This window comes from Rhodamnia argentea, chromosome 4 (assembly GCF_020921035.1).
Source record: "Rhodamnia argentea isolate NSW1041297 chromosome 4, ASM2092103v1, whole genome shotgun sequence".
NCBI lineage: Eukaryota > Viridiplantae > Streptophyta > Magnoliopsida > Myrtales > Myrtaceae > Rhodamnia > Rhodamnia argentea.
Genome location: NC_063153.1, coordinates 10,938,160 through 10,964,357, shown reverse-complemented (window position 1 = coordinate 10,964,357; position 26,198 = coordinate 10,938,160). Strand labels below are relative to the sequence as shown.

The following is a 26,198-nucleotide window of genomic DNA, read 5'->3' as shown; positions in this document are numbered from 1 at the left end:
ATAAAGGCTTATGATAGAGGGAGGATATATGGATCGATGAATACAAATTTAGTTGAATCGGTCAACGAGATGTTGAAACCCATTCGTGGTCCGCCAATAATAGCTATGGTCGAGAAGATATTCTATTAGTTGTCCCACTATTTCGACACTAGGAGAACGATGTACACGATGCAAAAGGCCAACGGATGGGTATAATGCAACTTGTGGGTGAAACGCTTCTAAAAAACAGTGAAAAAGCAAAGAAGCATCAAGTAAGATGTTTCGACTCTAAAAGAGACGTTTACGAAGTGAAAATTGGATGTGATAGAATCGGAGGATCCGGGGGCAATAAACACAGAGTGTACCTAGACGTACGAACGTGCACATGTGAAAAATTTGAACAGTTGAAAATTTCTTGTTTTCACATAATTGCAGTATGTCAAGTACATGCAATTAATTACAATGGGTTCATAGATGAATGCTATACGTTGGACGGAACTCTTCAGTGCTATTGGTACATGTTTCATCCGTTAGGGCATCATGATTATTGGGATGAACTTGATGAGTTGCCATTAGTGCCGGACCCAAGCTGTGTTAGGAAGAAAGGAAGGCCTCGTGCATCCCGGATACGTAATGAGATGGACGGGAGAACCCCGAGCGGTGGCGATTCGCGTAACCATTGCACCAACTGTGGAAAATCGGGGCACAACAGGTAAACATGTGCGCATATATCGGTCCTGGAATAGATCACAATTATGTCAATTATGTAGAATAGTTTGATGAAACTTTTGTAATGTTATAATATCGTTCAACAATCATATTTATTAAGTTCATTTTTTCATGAATTTATATTAGATTTGTGATTTTTTTGTAATATTACAATATCTCAATTGCACGATATTTCTTCAGTTCTTTTGTTCGAAGGCAGTATTACATATGTTAATTTATTGTAATGTTATAATTATATATCTTAAGCACTTAAATATTTATTATATTATAAAAATGAACTTCAAAAGAATAAAATTATAAATAAAATAAACTTTATATAAAAACGTAAAAAACATATGAAATTGAAAAAAAAATTAAGAGATGTGGCCAGCGGTCGCTCGGTAGTTTGGATGCCGAGCGAGAGCCCACTCGGCGCCCAAATGCTGAGTGGAGCTTGCGGTGTCTCCTCGGCTGTCTGATTGCCGAATCACCTTCCGATCGGCAGAAAAACCGCCGAACGACACCTGATTTGGTAAATATATTTTTTTTGCACTTGGTTTGGTATTAACTTATTTTTTTACACCTGATGTGAAAAAAAGCCCTCTCATTTCTTACCTTTTTTCCTTCTCCTCTTAACTTTAAGGGTGACTAATACATGATGTGGTTGAGAGGCTGTATTTCTCCACGGGGTTGTATCGTATGTCTACATTGTTCGTATTTTTCGATGGAGATACGAATCTTTCTTGAACATAGAGTCGTCGTAGGCTTGGCCAGACATATGTCCATGAGTTCATTTTCTTTTGTTCTATGGCACATTGTAATGAGCCAGCTACTTAGGACTTAACTAGCCCAAAAAGTTGGTAAAACGTCGTTACCTATCTCGCCATACTTATTGGTATGGTTTGAGAAAATTATTGCAATTTGTTGCTATTATGTGTGTCCACCCTTCGATTGTAAAGCCATTTTAATCATCAAATAAGCGCCGTTATGCATTTGCTCCGAAGAGCTCACATATGAAATTATCGGAGACTTTTACCGAAATATACGGTGGAAGCATAACCTTATGATATTGCTTGCGAAAATAAATTGTCGGACCGACTAAATTGTAGTCATAGATGTAATCTCGTGAGTGGTGCTTTTTGGTACCCCCCCTCTCTCTCTCCACATCCATGAAGATGCACAAAGGCAGCCGATTTCTTTCCAAAGATGCAAAATTTTGTGTTAATGGAATGTTGGGTACTTGCACATTTGAGGTAGATGTGCAATTTGCTCAAAAGCATCTCAGGGGTCCATAAAGACAACTCGGCTACATTCACTTCCTTTCCAAATTTCTTTGCTTGTTTTTTTTTTCCCCTTCCAAAGCCCTTGCCTTTTGAGGTGCCTTTCTTAATTAATAATGGCATGGAATTAAACCACGTTAGTTCAACCCCATGGTAGACATTTCGCAAAGTGCTGATAAAAGTGTGTCCGAAAAAGTTCTAATAGACTTTTCTCAACTTAGTTCAAGTTACCAAATTTCAAAGAAGAAGAAGAATAAGAGAAAATGCAAAGGTTAAAAGGCATCTTGGCAAAAAATTTAAATGCGTACAAGGAAGAAGAAAGTGACTTTTAGTTGGTACATTAACGTTGTTAAAAAGAATGATTGCACGTAAAAATAAATTCAATAATTAGAAAAAGTAGATATTAGATCATGTCATTAAGTAGTAACAACGCATGAAAACCAAGTTTCCGCATGTTACGACATTGTGAAAACCTGAAATAAGAAATACATACTCCTTGACAATGAAAATAGCAAAGGATAATTTACAAATACAACCTGTGGAAGTTCTTTTCTTTTGTACTTTGGCATACAAAACCCAATCCATTGCGTATGATTTAGATAGCTAGTCAAATTTTCAAGTTATAACTACATTATCAATAGGAACGAAATTGACTTGGTGTGGTAAATGAGTTGCTGGGACGAGCTGTGCATTGTACCATCTAAAAAGTCCAATGATAGACGCGTTCATAAAGCATCTTCGGTTGGATGACGTCGATTTCTTGTTTGATTTAGCTTCCCGGATTGAATTCATCAGCCTCATATGACAAAGAAGACGTTGACGTTGGCAACAACAAGGTCAAATGGTTGAACCATTCGACAGGGGCATGTCCTCTATTTATCCGTAGCAGGAGGACAACCTGAAAAACAAAAAACAGCCCATGTTTGAAACATGACATCCTCTATGCTACATGGGCTTAAAGAGCTGTCCAATTCACAACCTAGAATGTGCAAAGTCCCCCTTTCCCAACAGTCCAGATCCACGTTGCAGTACAAATTGAAAAGCATGGTTATCCTTGGAGTCCCCCGATCAAACCAAATGTTCTTTCAATTATCTTTACAATTCCTGCACTGCACTTTAAATTTCCCTAGTTGTAAATTTCAGATTTTAGTCGTCAAGTCCAACTCCGACATTTATCGGTGTTCTGTTGCCGAATCAAACTGCGGCTTAATACTTTTGCTCCTCAAGCTTTATCGTCAAGTCAAACTTCGGCGAGGATTGCCTATGTTGGTTTGTTTGTAATAGATATACTTTCCAAATGTTTCCGCAAAGTAAAACTTTGGTTCTGTTTGCGTTTGTATAGTCCTGTTTGGAATCAAGAATGTGGATCTCTCTATTTATCTAAGTTATTCCTATCTGGAATTGTCATAGAACCCTTTAACATATTTAAAGGCCGAAGGACTATTTTCGGTGATAGATATTTTGCCACAGGAACAATTCCAGCGAAACAAAGTTTCCGAAATTCATGAGAAATGCATTTCTCTCCTTTTTGACTTGCCTATACTTAGACAATCGCATTCTTTTACTCAACCTCAAACCTCTCCACTCGCTCACGAAGCTTTTGGAGAAGTGGGAGATTGGGGAATGATATTAGAAAAGTCCTAAACTTATTGCACTTTTATCAATTCAGTCCTAAATCTTTTAACTTTACCAATTCAGTCATAAACTTTTTTTTGTGTTAATTCAGTCTAAACCTTTTGTATTTGTGCCGATTCAGTCCATCCGGCAACTTTGGCCTGCCATCGCTGACGTGTTAATTTTTAATAATACTTTAATGGAGATTTTTTCATTGCTCATACTGGAAGTAGCAGCAGAACAATCTGAAAGAACGTCTCGTATTCCAAACATGACATGCTTCTGTGCTACATGGGCTTGAACAGCTGCTTTGGCAGAGAAAAGCCCAATCTTGTTGGACTACTAGTTAAGAACCCAAGTGCTTCGACTAGCCTGTTCACCTGAACAGTTCTTCGGTCCAGTGCAGAAACTGCAACGTGCAACAGTTCCCATTTTTCCGACAGCCAACGCCCATGTTGCATCTTTTTGTTTTTTTATTTTTGTCTCCCTAAATTGGCAATGCAAATCGAATAGCATGATCATCCATGGAGTCCACTTGAAATACGTATGATAGACCATGTTGTCGACCTGTAGAGCACCGTATGGCGGTTCTAGAATGGCCAACTTTATGAACGATGGCACAGTGAGATTAGAAGCCCCCCTTCCTCCTCAGGGAGAGGTTTGCGTTGAATTTACATAGTGACATTTCTTTCGTGCGTTTGCATCGGGTGGTGCTTCGATCAATTTTCTCATGCTAGTGAGGTTCATCTCTCCTGCTCTTGATATCATCAAAGATAGCTTATTAATTTGCGAAATAGAATGACTCGATGGGAAACACTTTTGGAAGTCACTTTCTCTTTGATCTGTAGTCCAAAGCGCGAATATTGTTCTCTTTCAAGACATATGTTCCAGTCACAATACTAACTTGAACTAATAATGGATATCAGAATAACTATATCATATCGCTCATTTGGAGGTTTTTCATCAGTGCGTTGCGCCTACGTCGAGGCCACTAGAGACTAGGGTTGGCGCATGTGGTGATATAGTGAGTGGAGGGACAGACATGACCAGCTTCAGAATCTAGTGCGGGAGAAGGAAGTCGCGCAGAGCACGTGCCGGGCATGTGACCTCTCTCCAGAGCGCAATGAGTCCTACTTGCTGCTTCCTTTTTTTCGTAAAAGATATTTATTTCATGAATAAAAGGGAGTTGATTGTACAGCAGTTGTTGCATCACAGTTGGAGCATCCCATCACGATCATATTCTACCTTGGAGTAAAGGAGTCCGAGTTTTTAGGTGGAATAGAGAGGGAGAACGACAATGTCACTCCTGATTCGGTGACATACGAAGGATTGATTGCCGATGTTAAAGGTTTCGGCTTTCGTTTAGATAGAATGTCGTACGGGGCTGAATTTGGCTACTGGTTCAGAGAGATCAAGAGTGATGAGCAAGTGAAGGAAATGGTGCAAATAGCATCTAAAAGAGGAACGACTCATCTGTTCGTCGATGGAGATGTCACGGGAGCAGCAGGCGATGATGATTATGTGTACTCAGACGAGGATGGGGCCAAGTGGAACGTTTCGAGTCCTGACGAAGACTCGGACTCTGCATCTGTGCGCGACAGCGAAACTGATGGCACCTCCCTCCATTGATGATTTCCAGTCAGGGCAGGGCAATGCTGAATGTGGAACATCAGGAGAGCTCCTGCAGAGCTACAACTGAAGTTGGGACTGACCGAATACCGACAAAACCAGGTCTCAGAGGAAATGGGACCGGACGTGCTTCAAATCCAGGAACGCATCCTGCGGAAAGGGGCAGAGGAAGGGGTATAGCTTCGAGTTCAAGAAACAGCCAAGGTTCGAGGGCGGGTAGGGATGCAGCTTCCACTTCAGGAAAGGGCATGGCATCAAATTCAGGAAGAAGCATATCTTCAATTTCACTGAGCTGCTGGAGTTTTGAGTTCAGGAGGCGGCACAGGTTCAATTTCAGGAAAGGGCACAACTTTGAGTTCAGCAAGAAGGGACACGATTTTGAGTTTAGGAAGGTGTAGAGATTCATGTTCAACAAGGGGCGTGACTAATACGGGCGCAAGTTCAAGTTCAGGAAGGGGCGTAGCGGCGAGTTCCGGAAGCAGCTCGACTTTGAGTAAAGGAAGGGGCAGAGGTTCAACTTCAGGAAAGGGCGCAACGAAAATGGGTGCAATCAGGGACAGACAAGGATTCAAGCTCGGCCGAGACTGAACCTCAAACATCAAGTTTGTGATAAACTAAATCAAGGTAAAGTTCAAGTTTCCTCGAATGCTCTTTCCATCTTTCTTCTAAAAGACATAAAAATCAACACGTTCTTATGAAATTATGTTGGGATATTTTCTGTTTGCAGAAGCAAGGCAGAAACAGTTCACAGTAAATTCAAGGTCGGGGCATGGCTAGAAGATCCCGAACGAAAACATCCACAGGAGTTGTTCTAATTCGGGATTGTAAATGAGCAATTTTAGGGCTCTGTTTCAATCTCGGGTCTCTTGCTGATATTCGATTTTGTTTGCTTGTCATAATTTGTTAGCTGAATGAATGCAGAAATTGTGCAGCTACTGCTCTGTTATTAATAAGGATGTCATCAGCAGTTTTTCTACCTTTCGAAGTGTGAAGAATATTTTAATGGGATATGTCTTCCTTACCAAAAATAGTAGCGTTTACGAGTAGTCATTGAAGCTTTAAAGCTTTAGAAAAAATATCATGCCTGAAATAATTTCGATAATGCCGCGAAATGTACTGGCCATTAACCTTGTGTGCGTTGATTGACGAGCCGTACTACATGCACCGAAAAACAAAAAGGGAGTAAGGTTTCGAGAGTCCCTAAACTGTTCCAAATTGTTCAATTTGACATCTCGACATTTCTTTATGTAATTGAATTCCTAAACCATTTGCTACGTTTGAGTTGGTCCTTCCATTAGAGGTAGACGCTCATGTGGCATCTTATGTACCAATTAAAAAATGAAAGGTTGTTGTCAAAATTTCAAAGTTAAAATCTAGACAACGACGAAAATGTGAGATCTCTCAACATTTCATCGTGTAATCGGACCCCTCGGTTCGCTTAACAATGCCCTTAAAACTTAAAATTGCAACACAGCTCGAGGTGGGTTCCACGGTCCCCAATTCTTTTGTTTCCCTGCGCTTTGCCAGCATAAGCTCCGCCTCTCTCCCCCTCCTTGCTACCGGTCTTCAAAGCGTTCAACATCCTCGCCGCCACTTGTTTCGCCATCTTCGATAAACCAAATTTATACACGAAATCCATGAGAAATGCGTTTACCTCCTTTTCATTTCGTTTATAATTAGACAGTTGCATTGTTCGCCCAGATCTGGGCAAGAGTTGGCCTCTGCTGAAGATTAGAAAGAGGACCGCGACCCTTGTTGCCACTACAATATCTTTTCCTCTCTCCTGCTAATTATTTTATTTCCAGGTTTTTAGTTTCTGTGAATTATGAAATTAATTTGCTATATTATAATTGCCTTGTAAGATACAACATCAGCATTTGATGGCCATGTTGTAGGGGTGTCAATGGTTCGATTCGGTTCGATTATTTGAATAACCGAACCGAACTGAACCATTAAGGAATATGCCCGAACTGAACCGAAGTCCATCCGAACTAAACCGAACCGAATTGAAAAACTCAGTTTGGTTCAGTTCGGTTCGGTTCGGTTTTCGGTTCTGTTTTTTATTTATTTTTTATTTATTTGTATTTTTGCTCTTGCTCCATAGCTAACCCTCAACAACCTTTTTGCTATTAAAATCCAAGTGAATAATGCAGAGTTATTAATTAATTACTGAATATTAATATATTTTTTTCATCTCATATGGCTAGCCTTTCCTTTTTATTTATTTGTAGGGGTGTCAATGGTTCAGTTCAGTTCACATGGCATGTTAGTGTCCCATTTACAAATTGAAGTACCTGCTTTCAAGAAAAAGTTTGTGAGAACCGAGCAATAATTTACGGACAATGTGTCTTTATGCCAAAGGAAAAGGAAAGAGGATAAACTCTGATTGGCCTTTATGGTCGCCAAGGTCTCCCCGGGAGTCTTTGAATATTCCGAAACTTTTGAAAAGGCATTGGACACCTTCACGGGTCAATACTTGCCAATGCAGAACGTTAGGTGGAAAATAGACAATTAAGTTTGACTTTGGCTTGGACACGCGGACACTAACCTTTTTTTCTCTTCAGGGGAGAGGGGGCGAGAGAGAGATCTGGAAGTGCTAAGCTTCTAGGCTATGGCGAACTCAGAGGCAGGAACCAGCAGTGATGTTGAACGAGCAGATGAGTATCAAGTTTTCCTGAGTTTTAGAGGTCCCGATACTCGTTATGGATTCACAGACTTCCTCTACCATGGCTTGGTAGATGCAGGAGTCCGCGTATTCAGGGACGAAGATGAGCTCCGTGTCGGCGAAGTGATTGGTGGGAACCTTCTGCGTGCTATCAACAACTCCATGATCTACATACCCATCTTCTCCCGAACGTATGCTTTCAGCAAATGGTGCCTTCGTGAGCTCGCGCACATAGTAGACAACGTGTCTAAGTCGAACGGTAGAAAAAGCATCCTCCCCATTTTTTTCGATGTGGAACCTGAAGATGTTAAGCTTAAGACTCCACGACATAGCGATGCTTTAATGGAACACGCGAACAAGTTTCCCGACGAAGTCAAGGCATGGAAAAAGGCTCTTGCAGAGGTGGATGAAATAAAGGGATGGAACGTGAAAAGGGACCAAAGGTAAATACTCTTTTAAGACTCCTCCCTATTTCTTCTTCTTCTTCTATTTTTTTTTTTTTTGTGTGAGATACAACGTTACAAGTGCTGAAAGTATTTATAGACTTAGCTATAAATGATGAAATTCTGTTTATATAAGATATAATAGCCACATGGTAATTTGGTTGCTGTGGAAGCCACTACTATAGTCTTCAGACATGTCCATAATCACATAAGAAAGAAATATCAAGTGAATTATACTAATTTAGCCCATGCTGATTATGTGGCTAAACTTAGATCTCGTTCGTTATGTATTTCAATTTTTTCAAGTTAATGTTTTGACCAGTTCACATGTGATGCATGGAAAGATCTAGTCAACTAATGAAAGCGCTTTTGTACACGGCAGCCAAGCAGCAGTTGTCAAATTGGTTGTTAAAAAGGTTTTGGAGAAACTGGAGCTAAAACAAAAATCGGTGGCTGAACATTTAGTCGGACTTGGTGATCGGGTAAAGCACTTGACAAAGTTATTAGATGTCAACCATCATGATGTGCGGCTCATCGGAATTTATGGAATGGGCGGCATTGGGAAAACAACTATTGCCAAAGTCGTCTTCAATGAACTATCTTCCCACTTTGGAAAGTGTTGCAGTTTCCTTGAGGACGTTCGAGAAAGCATGTCGACCAAGGACGGCATAGTTCAATTGCAAAAGAAGTTATTGTCTGACATTGTTGGTTCTGCATGTGCAGAAGGAGTCAAGGATAGTGACCAAGGAATGAGAAGGATTGGAGAAACGCTCGGCAATAAGAAGGTCCTTGTGGTTCCGGATGATGCTGATAATAAAGAGCACATTGAGGGACTAATAGGAAATGGGTCCTTACGTTCGGGTTCCAGGATAATCATTACAACGAGAAACGCAACTATTCCGGATGTTCCGAAATTCAAAGATAAAATGATACAGTATGAGATGCTTAAGATGGATGATGCTCTTGCACATCAGCTTTTTTGTCAGCATGCCTTTGGCAAAGACTTTCCTTTGGATGATTATCGGGGGCTTACGAGGGAAATTGTCTCAAGTACAGGAGGGCTCCCTTTGGCAATTAAAGTGATAGGTTCGGTACTTTATCGGAGAAACAAAGCATTTTGGAAAGAAACTTTGGTTAGGTTAAGGAATGTACCCGAGGAAGAGATTCTAAAAAAGCTGAAGATTAGCTATGATGACCTAGATGTATTTCAAAAAGAAATTTTCCTCGATATTGCATGCTTCTTTTGCAACAAGAGTAAGGCGGATGCAATTTACATGTGGACTAATTGTCAATTTTATCCCGAAAGAGGAATTGAAGTCCTTACCAGCAAGTGCTTGATAAAGATATTGGACAATGATAAACTTTGGATGCACGATCAACTCGTAGATATGGGAAGGGAAATCGTCCGTCAAGAAGGTCGAAGTGATCTTGGCAAGCGGAGCAGGCTGTGGATTGCAAAAGAGGCCCTCGAAATGATAAGAACCGAAGAGGTAAGTAAGAAACGTCCAATTTTTAAGTAGAAAGTCACATATCCCGAGACAAAGGATCCCTGTTCGATTTAAGATGTTTATCATTTTTTTTCTTTGCACATTCAAGTTGTAACGCATAGTGGTTCGAAGTTGACACATTTCTTCAAATCATTGCAAAAATTTCATTTGCAGAGGAAGGGCGAGGTTCAAGCGCTTGAGATAAGTGGATCGGATAGCTCCATAGAGATCACTAATGAAGAGTTTGAAAGGTTACCAAACCTAAGATTCCTCAAGTTACGCAATGGAGATTTTGTTGGGGACTTTGTAAAATGTCATGCGAAGTTGAGATGGATTTCTTGGCAGCCGGTTCATCGAGATTTTAGAGCAATCAATTTTTATTTGGATCATCTTGTTGTTTTTAAACTTGACTGGAATCGCTTCACGGATGATTCAAAAGCATGGGACTTAATCAAGGTAAACCACATGATTTAATTCTAGTGTAATGGTCCCAGTGTCACTATGCATTGGTTCTTACACTTGACATGCCATCCATTTTCACAGGGGGCACGGAATTTGAAAGTTTTATCTCTTACGAGGTGTGGTGACATAACAAGAATGCCGGACTTCTCTAAATGCTTGGGTTTAGAGAGGTTGACTATTGCGCATTGCTCCCAACTAGAGAGGATTGAAAGCTTCATTGGAGATCTACGATCATTGATTAAGTTAGAGATTAATGAATGCCCTAGACTTATAGATTTGCCCGAAGAAATGGGGGCATTGGTGAAGCTTGAGCTCCTCTCATTGTCGGGATGTTCTAGGTTGAGAGAGCTTCCAAGCTCACTTGGGAATTTAACCTCATTGATAGAGTTAGACTTATTGGATACAAGGATAAGGGAACTTCCCAGCTTCATTGGAAAGTTAATATCACTCCGCATCTTGCGTGTTTCAATACCTAGGTTATATTATGGTGAGACCGATGATTTCCAATTTCCTTGTGGCATCAGCACTTTGGTAAATCTTGAAGAGTTGGATCTCTCCGGGCGGATAGGAATGAAAGATGAAATTCCTATTGGAATTGGAGAATTGTCCTCTTTAAGAATCCTAAATTTAGAATGCACCGGTATTTGTAGAATTCCAAGGACAATCAATAGGCTTCGTCACCTCCAAACATTGAACTTAGGACACTGTCATGAGATTCAAGAATTGCTCGAGCTTCCCACAAGTTTGACCTGTCTATGTCTTGCATCTAAATCGTTGGTCTCGATACTCGATCTATCGAACCTCACCAATTTGGTTGACCCGCAACTAAGTGATGGCTATTATTTTGGAGGGAGATCAAACCTAATCCCAGGATGCAACTTAAGGTGGATTGGGAGGTTATCTAGACCGAAAAGGTTAGAGTTAAATGCGGCGAAAGTCCCCGCACCTCCAGAGTTGGCTTCTCTTTCTCATCCGGAAAAGCTTGTTCTGGAACACCTAGACTTCGAACCCCTCATGCATCTTCCGTTTTCCCACCGGGGTTTGAGAAATTTGTCGACTTTAAAGTTCCGTGGGTTTAACATGGAAGAGATAGCACTCGTGGGACTTCCACGGCTGGAGAAATTCATCGTTAAGTGCGGTTCACTTCGAAGATTATCCATTTCTTCGGAACTAAAGAAGCTACGGTGGGTGAGTGTGTCAGAATGTAATGAGCTAGATGAGATACAAGTTTTGGGTCTTCTGAGATCATTGGAATATCTTAGCATTCATAAGTGCGAATCTCCGGCCAGAATAAGCAGGTTATCATACTTGAAGAACCTGGAGAGATTGAATATCTATTGCTGCGAGGTACTTACTGATGTCCAGGGCCTAAACGAGCTGGTCTCTCTGAAATCCTTGGAGGTCGCAGATTGCGCGTCATTGAGAAGGTTGATTGATGCATCTTGCACAAAAATACCAGATGATTGCAAAGTCCATATAAGGGCATGTGGAGCCTTTGTCCCAGTTTCTGTAGGGATGATGATGCATTTGAAGCGTTACAGACCGGTGATTCTACTGAACAAGGTGAAACCTCTTCTTCATCAATGTGCGGTGGACTTCTGTTTGATTCCTTCTTCTTAGGCCAAATATCCTCCTTTCTTTAGCCCCACAAATATCCTCATTTTGGCTGCACCGTGGTTTCTACTCCGTTAAAGCATTTATGTCTTCTTTCCAAAGGATTGTCTAGTGAATGTGGCTTTATAGAAAAACAAAATAATGATTCAAAAATTAACGAGTGTTTCCATTCATATACGCAATCCTCAAATCAAGAGTAGAAGAAGCCCGCTGCCGGATAGTTTCATTCATTTACACCGACATTCCAATACTAGTTTTTTTTCCCTTAAAAGAGGGGAATATGTGAGGATATACTACTCCGGATAGTTATCTAACTTATTTGGTGTTTAATTTGGATTTACATCATCTACTTATTACAAGTTCAAAATCAGTTAATATGAGAAAAATCGGATAAGTATTATGATATTAAGTTGGACATCTTAGTATTTAATCCTAAATCTGTCACCAACTAATGCATGGTGTAATGTATGTGTCCTATTAGATTTCGGGTAGATAAGTAGAAAGGTTCAATATATATTTACATATATTCAATACATATGTTGTTTGGCTCTCACATTGAACTTGTTACACCACGGTTAGAGTGTCCCTTCACGATCATATTCAGCCTTGGAGCAAAGAAGCCCGGTGTTTGCAGGCCCTTTCTTCCCGAAATTATGAGGGAAAAAGAAAATGTCTCTGCTGATAGCGTGACATATGAAGGATTGATTGCTGATGTTAAAGGTTTCGGCATTCATTTCAAGAGTGTGTGGTACGGGTATGAAACCTGCGACTCGTTCATAGAGATCACGAGTGATGAGCAAGTGAAGGGGATGGTGCAAGAAGCATCTAAAAGAGGATCAATTCAATTGTACCTCCATCAAGGAAGTGGGACCGGACGTGCTTCAAACCCAGGAAGGGATCTTGTAGAAAGAGGCAGAGGAAGGGGTATAGCTTCAAGTTCAAGAAACAACAAAGGTTCGAGGCCGGGTAGGGATTCAGCTTCCACTTCGGGAAAGGGCAAGGCATCAAATTCTGGAAGGAGCATATCTTCAATTTCGCAAAGCGACACGACATTGAGTTCGGGAAGGGGTAGAGGTTCAAGTTCAAGAAGGGGCACAACTAATGTGGGGGCAAGTTCAAGTTCGGGAAGGGGCATAGCGTCGGGTTCACGAAGTAGCTTGACTTTGAGCATAGGAAGGGGCGGAGCTTCAACTTCAGGAAATTGCGCAACCGTGAGTTTAGGAAGGGGCACCACCAAAATGGGCACAAGTTTAAGATCAAAGATGGACAAGGGTTCAAGCTCGGCCAAGACCGAGCCTCAAACATCAAGTTCGTGATAAACTAAATCGAGGTAAAGTTCGAGTTTCCTCGAACGTTCTTGCATCTTTCTTCTAGGGAGACTGTTAATCAACATGTGCTTATGAAACTTTTTGGCGGAAGGTAGTGAACACGTTACCATAAATTCAGAGCGGCGGCATTGGTAAGAAGATCGCGAAAGAAAACATCCACCGGTGTTGTCCTAACTCGGGATTGTAAAGGAGCAATTTGAGGACTAGTTTGAGTCTCGGGTTTCTTGATGATATTCGTTTTTGTTTGCTTGTCATAATTTGGTTTAGTTGTGTTGAGCACAGAAAATGTGAAGCTGCTGCTCTGTTACCAATAAGGATGTTATAGGCAGCTGTTCTATCATTTCGGTGTGCAAGAATTACTTGAATGCAAAGTGTCTTCCTTACGTGAATCCAGTAGGGGTCACACGTAGAATGCTTCAAAGCTTTGGAATAATGCCTGAAATAGTTAGTGATGACGCCGTGCTATGCACTGCAGGGGTATGATTTTGATTGACGAGCCTTTATCATATGCCAAGGAAAAGGGAAAAGAGCTCTGGTATTGGGAGTTCCTAAACCATTGCGAAATATTTAATCAGATCTCTCCATATTTTTTTTTTGTGTAATTCGGATCCCTAAATTATTTATTATGTTCGAGTTGGTCCTTCCTTAATAGGGTAGAAGATGCTAACGTGACATTTTACGTGGTAATTATAACAGAAAAGGCTGTCGTCAAAATTTCGAAAAAGCACAAATCTAGAAAAATACGAAAATCTGAAAAAATGAAAAAGAAGGAAAGAGACAAATTCATTTTGGAGAAATGCATGCCTCTCCATCTAAAAGTAGTTTTGGAACTAGATTGCATTCTTCACTCACCTCGATCCTCTGCATTCACCGACCTCAATCCTCTCCTTTCGCCGACGAAGCTAAGCTTATGCAGAAGCGGGAGACGGTTGTACGTGGCGTTACTTCTCTTCATATTGCACCACCGCCATCAGCTTATGTACAATCAATTCTTTTCTCCGAAAAATATAAAAAGAAAGAAAAGGAAACTTTCACATAAACTCGACCTGAATATATATATATATATATATATAGAGAGAGAGAGAGAGAGAGAGAGAGAGAGAGAGAGAGAGAGAGAGAGAGAGAGAGAGAGAGAGAGATGAGCAGAGAACATTGAAGTGTTATAGTAAGTGAAAACCACTTTAATTACATACATTTTCTATTCCTTTATTTTGTGGATGATAGAGATCTTTCATTGCTTATATTGAAAGCTACAGGAAGACAACCTTTATAATTAAAAAAAAAAAAAAGACATGTTGGAAAGATGACATCTTCTATGCTACATGGGCTTGAACAGCTTCTTTAGCAGAGAAGGCCCAATCTTGTTGGAGTACTAGCAAGAACCCAAGCATGCCTTTGAAGCGTTACAGAGAGGAGATTCTACTGACTACATCAAACAAGGTGAAACATCTTCTTCATCAATTTGTGTGTGGGACTTCTGTTTGATTCCTTTCTTTAGCTATTGTTTCCATTCATTTGGAAAGTAAGTTGTTACAATCCTCAAATCAAGAGGAGAGGAAGCCGCTGCCAGAAAGTTGTATTTACACCTGCGTTCTAATACTACTTTTAATATGTGATGAGATAGGGCTCCAAACAGATAATTATTTAATCAATTTGGCGTTTGATTTGAATTTACATCACGTACTTTGTTACAAGTTCAAAATTAGTTAATAAAAGAAAAATAGAATGAGCATTCCTGATATTAAACTGGACGTCTGAGCATTTGATCCTAAAACTCTCTCTAAATAATTAATGTTGTTTGGCTCTCTCACATTGAACTTGTTGACCTCACAGTTGGAAGGTCCCTTCACAATCATATTCCATGTTGGAGTAAAGAAGCCCAATGGGGGGCTTGAGCTTGTTGGCGGAATAAGGAGGGAAAAAGTAAATGCGACTCCTGATAGAGCGACATATAAAGGATTGATTGCTGATGTTAAAGGTTTCGGCTTTCATTTCAAGAGAATGTGGTACGACCGTTGCTATATCAAATGCCACTTGCTCGTAGAGATCAAGAGTGATGAGGAAGTGAAGGGGATGGTGCAAGAAGCATCTAAACGAGGATCAATTCATCTGTACGTGGAGGGACGGGTCGACAGTGAGTACGAGGGAGGATACGATGACAATATGATGGAGATGTTGAGGCAGGAATCGGCAATGAAGACCGATGTGTCTTCTGACGAGGATGGGGCCAAGTGGGACGTTCCAAATCCTGATGAAGACTCAGATTCTGCATCTGCAGGTGAAAGCGAAGCTGATGGCACCTCCTCCGGCGATGATTCTGGTCAGAGCCAGGCAATGCTGAATGTTTTGAGGCCACAGGAAATAGGAGGCAAATGAGGGACGGAAGGAAAGCGACGAGTATGGAAAATGGAAAGAAGGAGGAGGATGACAGCGGGGAAGCTGCTGGCCAACATGATGTTGTTCGGTTGAGTTGCCAAATGTACGAAGGAGTTGAACATCATGAGAGCTCCTGCAAAGCTACAACTGAAGTTGAGGACGAAAGGGAACTTTCTTCTGTAAGTATTGAATATTCGCATTATCTTAATCGTGCTGTCCTCAAAACTAATGTGGAATTTCAACGTGGCCCAGGTGAAGAGAGATAGAACTGTGGAGACTGACCGAATACCTACAAGAACAGGCCGAGGAAGTGGGACCGGACGTGCTTCAAACCCAGAAACGCACCTTGCAGAAAGAGGCAGAGGAAGGGGTATAGCTTCGAGTTCAAGAAACAGCAAAGATTCGAGGTTGGCTGGGGACGCAGGTTCCACTTCAGGAAAGGACAAGGCATCAAATTCAGGAAGGAGCACATCTTCAATTTCATGGAGCAGCGCGACTTTGAGTTCAGGAAGGGGCAGGGTTTCAATTTCAGGGAAGGGCACAACTTTGGGTTCAGCAAGAACGGGCGCGATTTTGAGTTCGAGTTCAAGTTCAGGAAAGGGCATAGCGTCAAGTTCGCAAAGCGGCTCGACATTGAGCATAGGAAGGGGCAGAGGTTCAACTTCAGGAGAGAGCGCAACTGTGAGTTTAGTAAGGGGCGCAAATAAATGGGCACTAGTGTAAGGTCAGGGGCGGACAAAGATTCTTCAAATCCACGAGGCAGAGCGACTTTGAGTATAGGAAGGGGCAGAGGTTCAACTTCAGGAAAGGGCGCAACTGTGAATTCAGGACGGGGCACGACTTTGAGTTTAGGAAGGAGCACGACTGAAATGGGCGGGAGATTAAGATCAGGGACGGACAAGAGGTTAGAGCTCGGTCAACACTGAGCCTCAAACATCGAGTTCGTGATAAACTAAATCAAGGTAAAGTTGAAGTTTCCTCGACTGATCTTCCATCTTTCTCCTAGGAGACTCAAAATCAACCTGTCCCTGTGGAACTATGTTTGGGTAATTTCTGCTGCAGAAGCAAAGACAGAAACACGTCACAAGAAATTCAATGTTGCAGCACGGCTAGAAGATCATGAACGAAAACATCCACAGGAGTTGTTCTAACTCGGGATTGTGAAGGAGCAATTTTAGGACCAGTTTTAATCTCGGGTTTCTTGTCGATATTCGTTTTTGTTTGCTTATCATAATTTGTTAGCTGCATGAGCACAGAAAATGTGAAGCTACTGCTCTGTTACTGCTATGGATGTTATCGGTAGCTTTTCTATCATTTCAGAGGGTAAAAAATATTTGAATGCAAGTTGTCTTCCTTACAAAATCAGTAGTCTTTGCAAGTAGTCATTAAAGATTTAAAGCTTTAAAAACATTCATGCCTGAACTAGTTCTCGATCATGCCGTGAGGTGCAATGCAGGAGCTGTTAACCTTATGGGAGTTAATTAACGAGTCCTATCATATGCACGAAGAAGGAAAAAAGAAGAAGGATAAGGTATTGGGAGTCCTTGAACTGTTGCAAAATGTTCGATCAGATCTCTCAACATTACTTTGTGGAGTCAGATCCCTAAATTGTTATGTTCGAGTTTATCCTTCCATTAAAGATAGATGTTGCCGTGACATCTTATGTGGCAACTATAACATAAAACATTGTTGTCAAAGTTTCAAAAAAAAAAAAAAAAAAGTCTACCAAAGGAGGAAAGTCTCAATGGTGAAAAATAAAAAACATCAAACAGAAATTCATTATGGAGAAATGCATGCGTCTCCATCTGAAAGTACGTTGTGAACTGGGTTGCATTTCGCTCTCCCTGAAGACCAACTCATTCTGCAGTAAACCAAGTTAATCCACGAAATTCATGAGAAATGCATTTGTCTCCCTCTAGTTTTGCCTATAATTGGCCAACTGCATTCTTCGCTCATCTCGATCCTCTTCACTCGCTCAAAGCGTTTCTGGTGAAGCTGGAGACGGTTGTATGTCGCATTACTCCTCTTCATGTTATGCTATCTATTTACGTAAACTCATTCTTTCAACCAAAAAAAGTAAATGAAAGAAAAGAGAACTTCTACATAAACTCGACCCAAAGTACCTCATGTTGGAGTTTGTTTGTAAAACAAACAAAAGAAGGAAAAGCTGCCTTTTCAATCCCACATAGGATAGAAAGAAGAGTGCAAGTCTCTTTATTAGTTAGAAGGCCATTATAGTCTTTTAGAATAAAAAAATGGGCAAGTGCGCTAGACCCCACTATACTCGCGTGTGATTGCGCGATTATTAGACGGAAATAAACCTTAATTATAATTTTTTTATATTTTAATTATGACTGTTCGGACATGAACAGTTGCGTCCGAATGGCGGTTGTCACTTACGAACGGTTGTGTCCGAATAACTGTTATCACACATGAAGGAACATGAATTGGTGCGATGTTTCAGACATGAATAGGTGCGACGTTTCGGACATGAATAGGTGCGTTCGTACAAGGGCAGTTTGGACATTAAGAGGTGTGTTCTATTGGTATTATATAAAGGAAAATTCTGTTCAATTTCAATTAGTGAACTATTATTCTTTCGTTTTCCTTAAAAAGAGAGACAACCAATTTTCATTATTTCACAGAGAAAATTAGGAGATTTACTGGAATTGCTATCCAGTATTCTCACCGTGACTTTATTGCATTCCGAAGGGAATTTGCTAGAAACCTATAACAATTTCGTGGGGCAAATTGATCCTAAAAGAGAGTAATTACATGCCTCAAAGTCCGATTGCATTGTTACTCCATTCCTTCATATTTTTCCAACACCTCACCACTGAGAAATAAAAATTATGAGCGGAGAACGCTGAAGTGTAGTAAGTGAAAATCACTTAATTACAGACACTTTCAATCCCTTTAATTTGGGGAGATAGAGATGGTTAATTGCTTATATAGAAAGTAGTAGGAGAACAACCAGGGAAAAAAAAAAGCAGCCCATGTTTGAAACATGACATCCTCCGTGCTACATGGGCTTAAAGAGCTGCTTCAGCCGAGAAAGCCCCATCTTATTTGACTACTTGAAAGAAGTGTTCACATGAACACTTCTGTCCAATTCACAACCTATAATGTTCAAAAGTCCCCCTTTTCCAAAAGTCCAGATCCATGTTGCAGTCCAAATTGAAGAGCCCTTTGTGAGGCCTTTCTCAATCTGTTCTCGCCCTTATCATTCATTGATTAATATTACACTAATCATCATTAAGATGCGCTCTTCTTACCATTAGGTGTGCGTCTGGGTCGTCCTTAGATTCTACTTCTATCCTCAGTTTTCAGTGGAGGAATTTATTCAAAATAAAATAAAATAAAAAAATTAGGACTGAATTGACAAATTGCCAAAATGTTTAGAACTATATTATCCGAATTAAAAAAAATTAGGACTGAATCGGCACAATTGCAGTAGTTTTAGTTTTTTTTTTTTGGTAAGTTTCCCGTTTTGAGCACGTTATTCCGCTATAATCGTCGGGATATGTTTATGGGTATGTAAATCTACTTTTTTTTTTTCTCGATGCATTGATAGACTGGATTAGGGTATATGTGTTTTACCCAACACACCCAAAAAAAAATAAATAAATAAATAAAGAAAAGGAAAGAAAAGGAAATCTTAGTGAGCGAGGATCCTTCCCTTAAAGATAAATTGTTGCTCGGGTCAAAGAATGAGGGCGGCGGCGACTCTCTTTGCCACCGCACTATTTTTCCTTTCTCCTGTTACTTCTTTTTTTTTTTTTTTAAGGTTTCTAATTTTTGCAACATTTTGAAAATAATTTGCTGTATTATAATCGCCTCATGAAGATATAACAATCAGCATTCGATGGTCATGTTGGTATCCCACTTACAATTTCTAAGGGAATGACCAATTCTTTCTTTCAAAAAATAATAAAAAAGTGCACAAGTTTAAGAAGCTGGCTTCACGAAAAAGTTGAGAGACCCGAGCAATAATTCAGGGACGCGGTTGCCTTTATCCCAAAAGCTAAAGGCCAAAAGGAAGAAACTCAATGATTGGCCTTTATGGTCGCCGAGGTCAACCAGGGAATCTTTGAATATTTCGAAACTTCTGCGAAAGCGCTGGACCCCTTCACGGGTGAATAGTTGTCCACGCAGAACCCTATTTCTCTTCAGGGGGAAGAGAGAGAGAGAGATCTGGAAGTGCTAAGCTTCTTAGCTATGGCAAATTCAGAGGCAGGAACGAGCAGTGATGTTGAACAAGAGGAGTATCAAGTGTTCTTGAATTTCAGAGGTCCCGATACTCGTCACACATTCACAGACCACCTCTACCATCACTTGAAAGATGTGGGAGTCCGCGTGTTCAGGGACAACGATGAGCTCCGCGAGGGCGAAGAGATTGGTGGGAACCTTCTGAGTGCTATCGACAACTCCATGATTTACATTCCCATCTTTTCTCAAACCTATGCTTCAAGTATATGGTGCCTTCGTGAGCTTGCGCACATAGTGGACAACGTGTCTAGGTCGAACGGTAGAAAAAGCATCCTTCCCATTTTTTTCAACGTGGAACCTGAGGATATCAAGCTTAGGACTTCACTATATAAGGATGCTTTACTGAAGCGCGAGAACAAGTTTTCCGAGGAAGTCGAGAAATGGAGAGAGGCTCTTGCAGAGGTGGGTAAAATCAAGGGATGGAACGTGAAAAGGGACCAAAGGTAAATACTCTTTTAATACTCCTCCCTATTTTTTTTTTTTTTTTTGTAGTATGAGATACGACGTTACAAGTGCTGAACGTATTTCTAGGCTTACCTATAAATGCCGAAATTCTCTTCATGCACGATATTCAGACATTTCTGTAACTACATATGAAAAGCATATCAAGTGAATCCGGGTAAATTAGACTATACTAATTATTTAGTGTACTTAGATCTCGTCCGTGATGTTACTTCAATCTGTTCAAATTAAATTCAGACAATTGGGCGTGGGAATTAAATTAATCTGGTCAACTAATGAAAGTGTTTTTGTACACTGCAGCGAAGCAGCGATTATCGAATTGGTCGTTAAAACGATTTTGGAGAAACTGGAGCTAAGAAAAAAATCAGTGACCGAGCATTTAGTCGGACTTGATGATCGGGTGAAGCACTTGACAGAGTTATTAAATGTCAACCATTCTCATGTGCCGCTCATTGGAATTTATGGAATGGGTGGCATCGGTAAAACAACCATTGCCAAAGTCGTCTTCAATGAACTATCTTCCCACTTTGGAAAGTATTGCAATTTCCTTGAGAACGTTCGAGAAAGCATGTCGACCAAGGACGGCATAGTCCAATTGCAGAAGAAGTTATTGTCCGACATTGTTGGTTCCGCATATGCAGAAGGAGTCAAGGATAGTGATGAAGGAATGAGAAGGATTGGAGAAACGCTCGGCAAAAGGGAGGTCCTTCTGGTTCTGGATGATGTTGATAATAAAGAGCACATTAAGAAAATAATAGGAAATAAGTCATTACATTCAGGATCTAAGATAATCATTACAACGAGAAACACGGCTGTTCTGCAAGTTCGGGGATTTGAAGGTACAATTATACCGTATGAGATGCTTAAGATGGATAATGCTCTTGCACTTCAGCTTTTTTGCCGACATGCCTTTGGTAGAGACTTTCCTTCGGATGATTATCGGGGGCTTTCAAGGGAAATCGTCTCAAGTACAGGAGGGCTCCCTTTGGCAATCGAAGTGATAGGTTCGTTGCTTTATGAACATCAAAATAACAAAGCAGTTTGGGAAGAGACTTTGGACAAGTTAAGGAATGTACCCGAGGACGATATTCTAAAAAAGCTAAGGATTAGCTATGATGACCTAAATGAATATCAAAAACAAATTTTCCTCGATATTGCATGCTTCTTTTGCAACGAGAGTAAGAATGATGCAATTTACATGTGGACGGATTGTCAATTTTATCCCAAAAGAGGAATTGAAGTCCTTACTAGCAAGTGTTTGATAAAGATATTGGACAATGATAAACTCTGGATGCACGATCAACTCATAGATATGGGAAGGGAAATCGTCCGTCAAGAAGGTCCAAGTGATCTTGGCAAGCGGAGCAGGCTGTGGATTGCAAAAGAGGCCCTTGAAATGATAAGAACCGAAGAGGTAAGTAAGAAACGTTCAATTTTTAAGTAGAAGTTGCATTTCCTAAGACAAAGGATCTTTGCTCGATTTAATATGTTTATCATTTTTTCTCTGCCCATTCAAGTTGTAACGGATAGTGGTTTGAAGTTGACATATTTCTTCACACCATTGCCAAAATTTCATTTGCAGAGGAAGGACAAGGTTCACGCGCTTGAGATAAGTGGATCGGATGGCTCCATAGAGATCACTAATGAAGAGATTGAAAGGTTACCAAATCTAAGATTCCTTGAGTTACGCAATGGAGATTTTGCTGGGGACTTTGCAAAGTGTCATTCGAAGTTGAGATGGATTTCTTGCCATCCTGCTCTTCAGGATTTTAGAGCAGTCAATTTTTATTTGGATCATCTTGTTGTTTTTAAACTTGACTGGAATCACCTCACAGATGATTCAAAGGCATGGGACTTAATCAAGGTAAACCGCATGATTTAATTATAGTGTAATGGTCCCAGTGTCACTATGCATTGGTTCTTACACTTGACATGCCATCCATTTTCACAGGGGGCGCGGAATTTGAAAGTTTTATCTCTTACGGGGTGTCATAGAATAACGACAATCCCAAACTTGTCTAAATGCTTGGGTTTAGAGAGGTTGACTATTGCGCACTGCTCCCAGCTAGAGAGGATTGAAAGCTTCATTGGAGATCTACGATCATTGATTAAGATAGAGATTAAGGAGTGCACGAGTCTTATAGATTTGCCCGAAGAAATGGGGGCACCGGTGAAGCTTGAGCTCTTCTCATTGTCGGGATGTTCTAGGTTGAGAGAGCTTCCAGGCTCACTTGGGAATTTAACCTCATTGATAGAGTTAGACTTATTGGATACAAGGATAAGGGAACTTCCCAGCTCCATTGGAAAGTTAATATCACTCCGCATCTTGCGTGTTTCAATACCTATGTTATATTGTGGTGAGACCGATGATTTCCGGTTTCCTAGTGGCATCGGCACTTTGATAAATCTTGAAGAGCTGGATCTCTCCGGGCGTATAGGAATGAAAGATGAAATTCCTATTGGAATTGGAGAATTGTCATCTTTAAGAATCCTAAATTTACAATTCACCAGTATTGGCGGAATTCCAAGGACAATCAACAGGCTTCATCGCCTCCAAACACCGAACTTAGGACTCTGTCATGAGATTCAAGAATTGCCCGAGCTTCCCACGAATTTGACCAGTCTATGTCTTGAATCTAGATCGTTGATCTCAGTCCCTAATCTCTCGAACCTCACTAATTTGGTCGAATTGCGACTAAGTGATGGCTATCATTTTGGAGGGAGATCAAACCTAATCCCAGGATGCAACTTAAGGTGGATTGGGAGGTTATCTAGACTGAAAAGGTTAGAGTTAAATCTGGCGAAAGTCCCTGCACCTCCAGAGTTGGCTTCTCTTTCTCATCTGGAAAAGCTTGTTCTGGAACACCTAGACTTAAGACCCCTCATGCAGCTTCCATCCGACGAATGGGGTTTGAGAAATTTGTCGACTTTAGAGCTCTATCGGTGTGAAACGGAAGACATTGCACTCGTGGGACTTCCACGACTGGAGAAATTCACTGTTGAGGGTAGCTCACTGCTTCGGAGATTATCCATTTCTTCGGAATTAAGGAAGCTACGGCAAGTGAGTGTGTCATTTTGTCGAGAGCTAGTAGAGATACGAGTTGTGGGTCTTTTGAAATCGTTGGAATATTTGAGTGTTTCTTACTGCGATTTTCTGATTGGAATAAGTGGGTTATCATACTTGAAGAACCTGGAGACTCTGAAAATCCGAGACTGCTTTGAACTTGCTTACATTGAGGGCCTAAACGAGCTGGAGTCTCTGAAATCCTTGGAGGTCAACGGGTGCCCGTCATTGACACGGTTGATTGATACATCTTGCACAAAAATACCAGATGATTGCCGCCTCATGATTAATTGGTGTGGAGACTTTGTCCAAGATTTTTCAGGGAGCATGCCTTTGAAGCGTTACAGAGAGGAGATTCTACCGACTACATCAAACAAGGTGAAACATCTTCTTCATCAATTTGTGTGTGGGACTTCTGTTTGATTCGTTTCTTTAGCTATTGTTTCCATTCATTTGGAAAGTAAGTAGTTACAATCCTCAAATCAAGAGTAGGGGAAGCCGCTGCCAGAAAGTTGTATTTACACCTGCGTTCTAATACTACTTTTAATATGTGATGAGATAGTACTCCAAACAGATAATTATTTAACCTATTTGGCGTTTAATTTGAATTTACATCACGTACTTTGTTACAAGTTCAAAATTAGTTAATAAAAGAAAAATAGAATGAGCATTCCTGATGTTAAACTGGACGTCTGAGCATTTGATCCTGAAACTGTCTCTAAATAATTAATGTTGTTTGGCTCTCTCACATTGAACTTGTTGACCTCACAGTTGGAGGGTCCCTTCACAATCATATTCCACCTTGGAGTAAAGAAGCCCAATGGGGGGCTTGAGCTTGTTGGCGGAACAAGGAGGGAAAAAGAAAATGCGACTCCTGATAGAGCGACATATAAAGGATTGATTGCTGATGTTAAAGGTTTCGGCTTTCATTTCGAGAGAATGTGGTACGACCGTCGTTATATCAAATGCCACTTGCTCGTAGAGATCAAGAGTGATGAGGAAGTGAAGGGGATGGTGCAAGAAGCATCTAAACGAGGATCAATTCATCTGTACGTGGAGGGAGGGGTCGACAGTGAGTGGGAGGGAGGATACGATGACAATATGATGGAGATGTTGAGGGAGGAATCGGCAATGAAGACCGATGTGTCTTCTGACGAGGATGGGGCCAAGTGGGACGTTCCAAATCCTGATGAAGACTCAGATTCTGCATCTGCAGGTGAAAGCGAAGCTGATGGCACCTCCTCCGGCGATGATTTCTGGTCAGAGCCGGGCAATGCTGAATGTTTTGAGGCCACAGGAAATAGGAGGCAAATGCGGGACGGAAGGAAAGCGATGAGTATGGAAAATGGAAAGAAGAAGAAGGATGACAGCGGGGAAGCTGCTGACCAAAATGATGTTGGTCGGTTGAGTTGCCAAATGTACGAAGGAGTTGAACATCATGAGAGCTCCTGCAAAGCTACAACTGAAGTTGAGGACGAAAGGGAACTTTCTTCTGTAAGTATTGAATATTCGCATTATCTTAATCGTGCTGTCCTCAAAACTAATGTGGAATTTCAACGTGGCCCAGGTGAAGAGAGATAGAACTGTGGAGACTGACCGAATACCTAGAAGAGCAGGCCGAGGAAGTGGGACCGGACGTGCTTCAAACCCAGAAACGCACCTTGCAGAAAGAGGCAGAGGAAGGGGTATAGCTTCGAGTTCAAGAAACAGCAAAGATTCGAGGTCGGCTAGGGATGCAGGTTCCACTTCAGGAAAGGACAAGGCATCAAATTCAGGAAGGAGCATATCTTCAATTTCACGGAGCAGGGCGACTTTGAGTTCAGGAAGGGGAAGGGTTTCAATTTCAGGGAAGGGCACAACTTTGGGTTCAGCAAGAACGGACGCGATTTTGAGTTCAAGTTCAAGTTCAGGAAAGGGCATAGCGTCAAGTTCCCAAAGTGGCCCGACTTTGAGTACAGGAAGGGGCAGAGGCTCAACTTCAGGAGAGAGTGCAACCGTGAGTTTAGGAAGGGGCGCAAATAAAATAGGCGCTAGTGCAAGGTCAGGGGCAGACGAAGATTCTTCAAATCCACGAGGCAGCACGGCTTTGAGCATAGGAAGGGGCAGAGGTTCAACTTCAGGAAAGGGTGCAACTGTGAATTCAGGACGGGGCACGACTTTGAGTTTGGGAAGGAGCACAACTAAAATGGGCGGGAGATTAAGATCAGGGACGGACAAGAGGTTAGAGCTCGGTCAACACTGAGCCTCAAACATCGAGTTTGTGATAAACTAAATCAAGGTAAAGTTGAAGTTTCCTCGACTGATCTTCCATCTTTCTCCTAGGAGACTCAAAATCAACCTGTCCTTGTGGAACTATGTTTGGGTAATTTCTGCTGCAGAAGCAAAGACAGAAACACGTCACAAGAAATTCAATGTTGCAGCACGGCTAGAAGATCATGAACGAAAACATCCACAGGAGTTGTTCTAACTCGGGATTGGGGAAAAGTACACTAGAAGTGCCATAACTTGTGTACGGCGTTCACTTGAGTGCCATAACTTTCAAAACGTTCACTTTAAGTGCCATAACTTTCAAAAATCGTTCATTTGAGTGCTACGTCGGAGCAAAATCGTTCACTTGAGTGCTACAGTAACTTTTCCGGCGTGCCACGTCGGCTTTCCGGCGTGCCACGTCATCTTTCCGACGTCTACAAGAACTTTTCCGGCGTGCTACAGAAAAATTTTCCGGCCTCTACAGTAACTTTTCCGGCTGCCACGTCAGCTTTTTCCGCTGCCACGTCAATATGGCACTCAAGTGAACGATTTTTAAAAGTTATGGCAC

General features: G+C 41.1%; 2 pseudogenes; both read left to right on the top strand.

Moving 5' to 3' along the window:
- The first annotated feature begins 7,739 nt into the window (after positions 1-7,739).
- LOC115756790 lies at positions 7,740-16,292 on the top strand (annotated as a pseudogene).
- A 3,511-nt stretch (positions 16,293-19,803) lies between these two features.
- LOC125314810 lies at positions 19,804-25,847 on the top strand (annotated as a pseudogene).
- Positions 25,848-26,198: the final 351 nt, after the last annotated feature.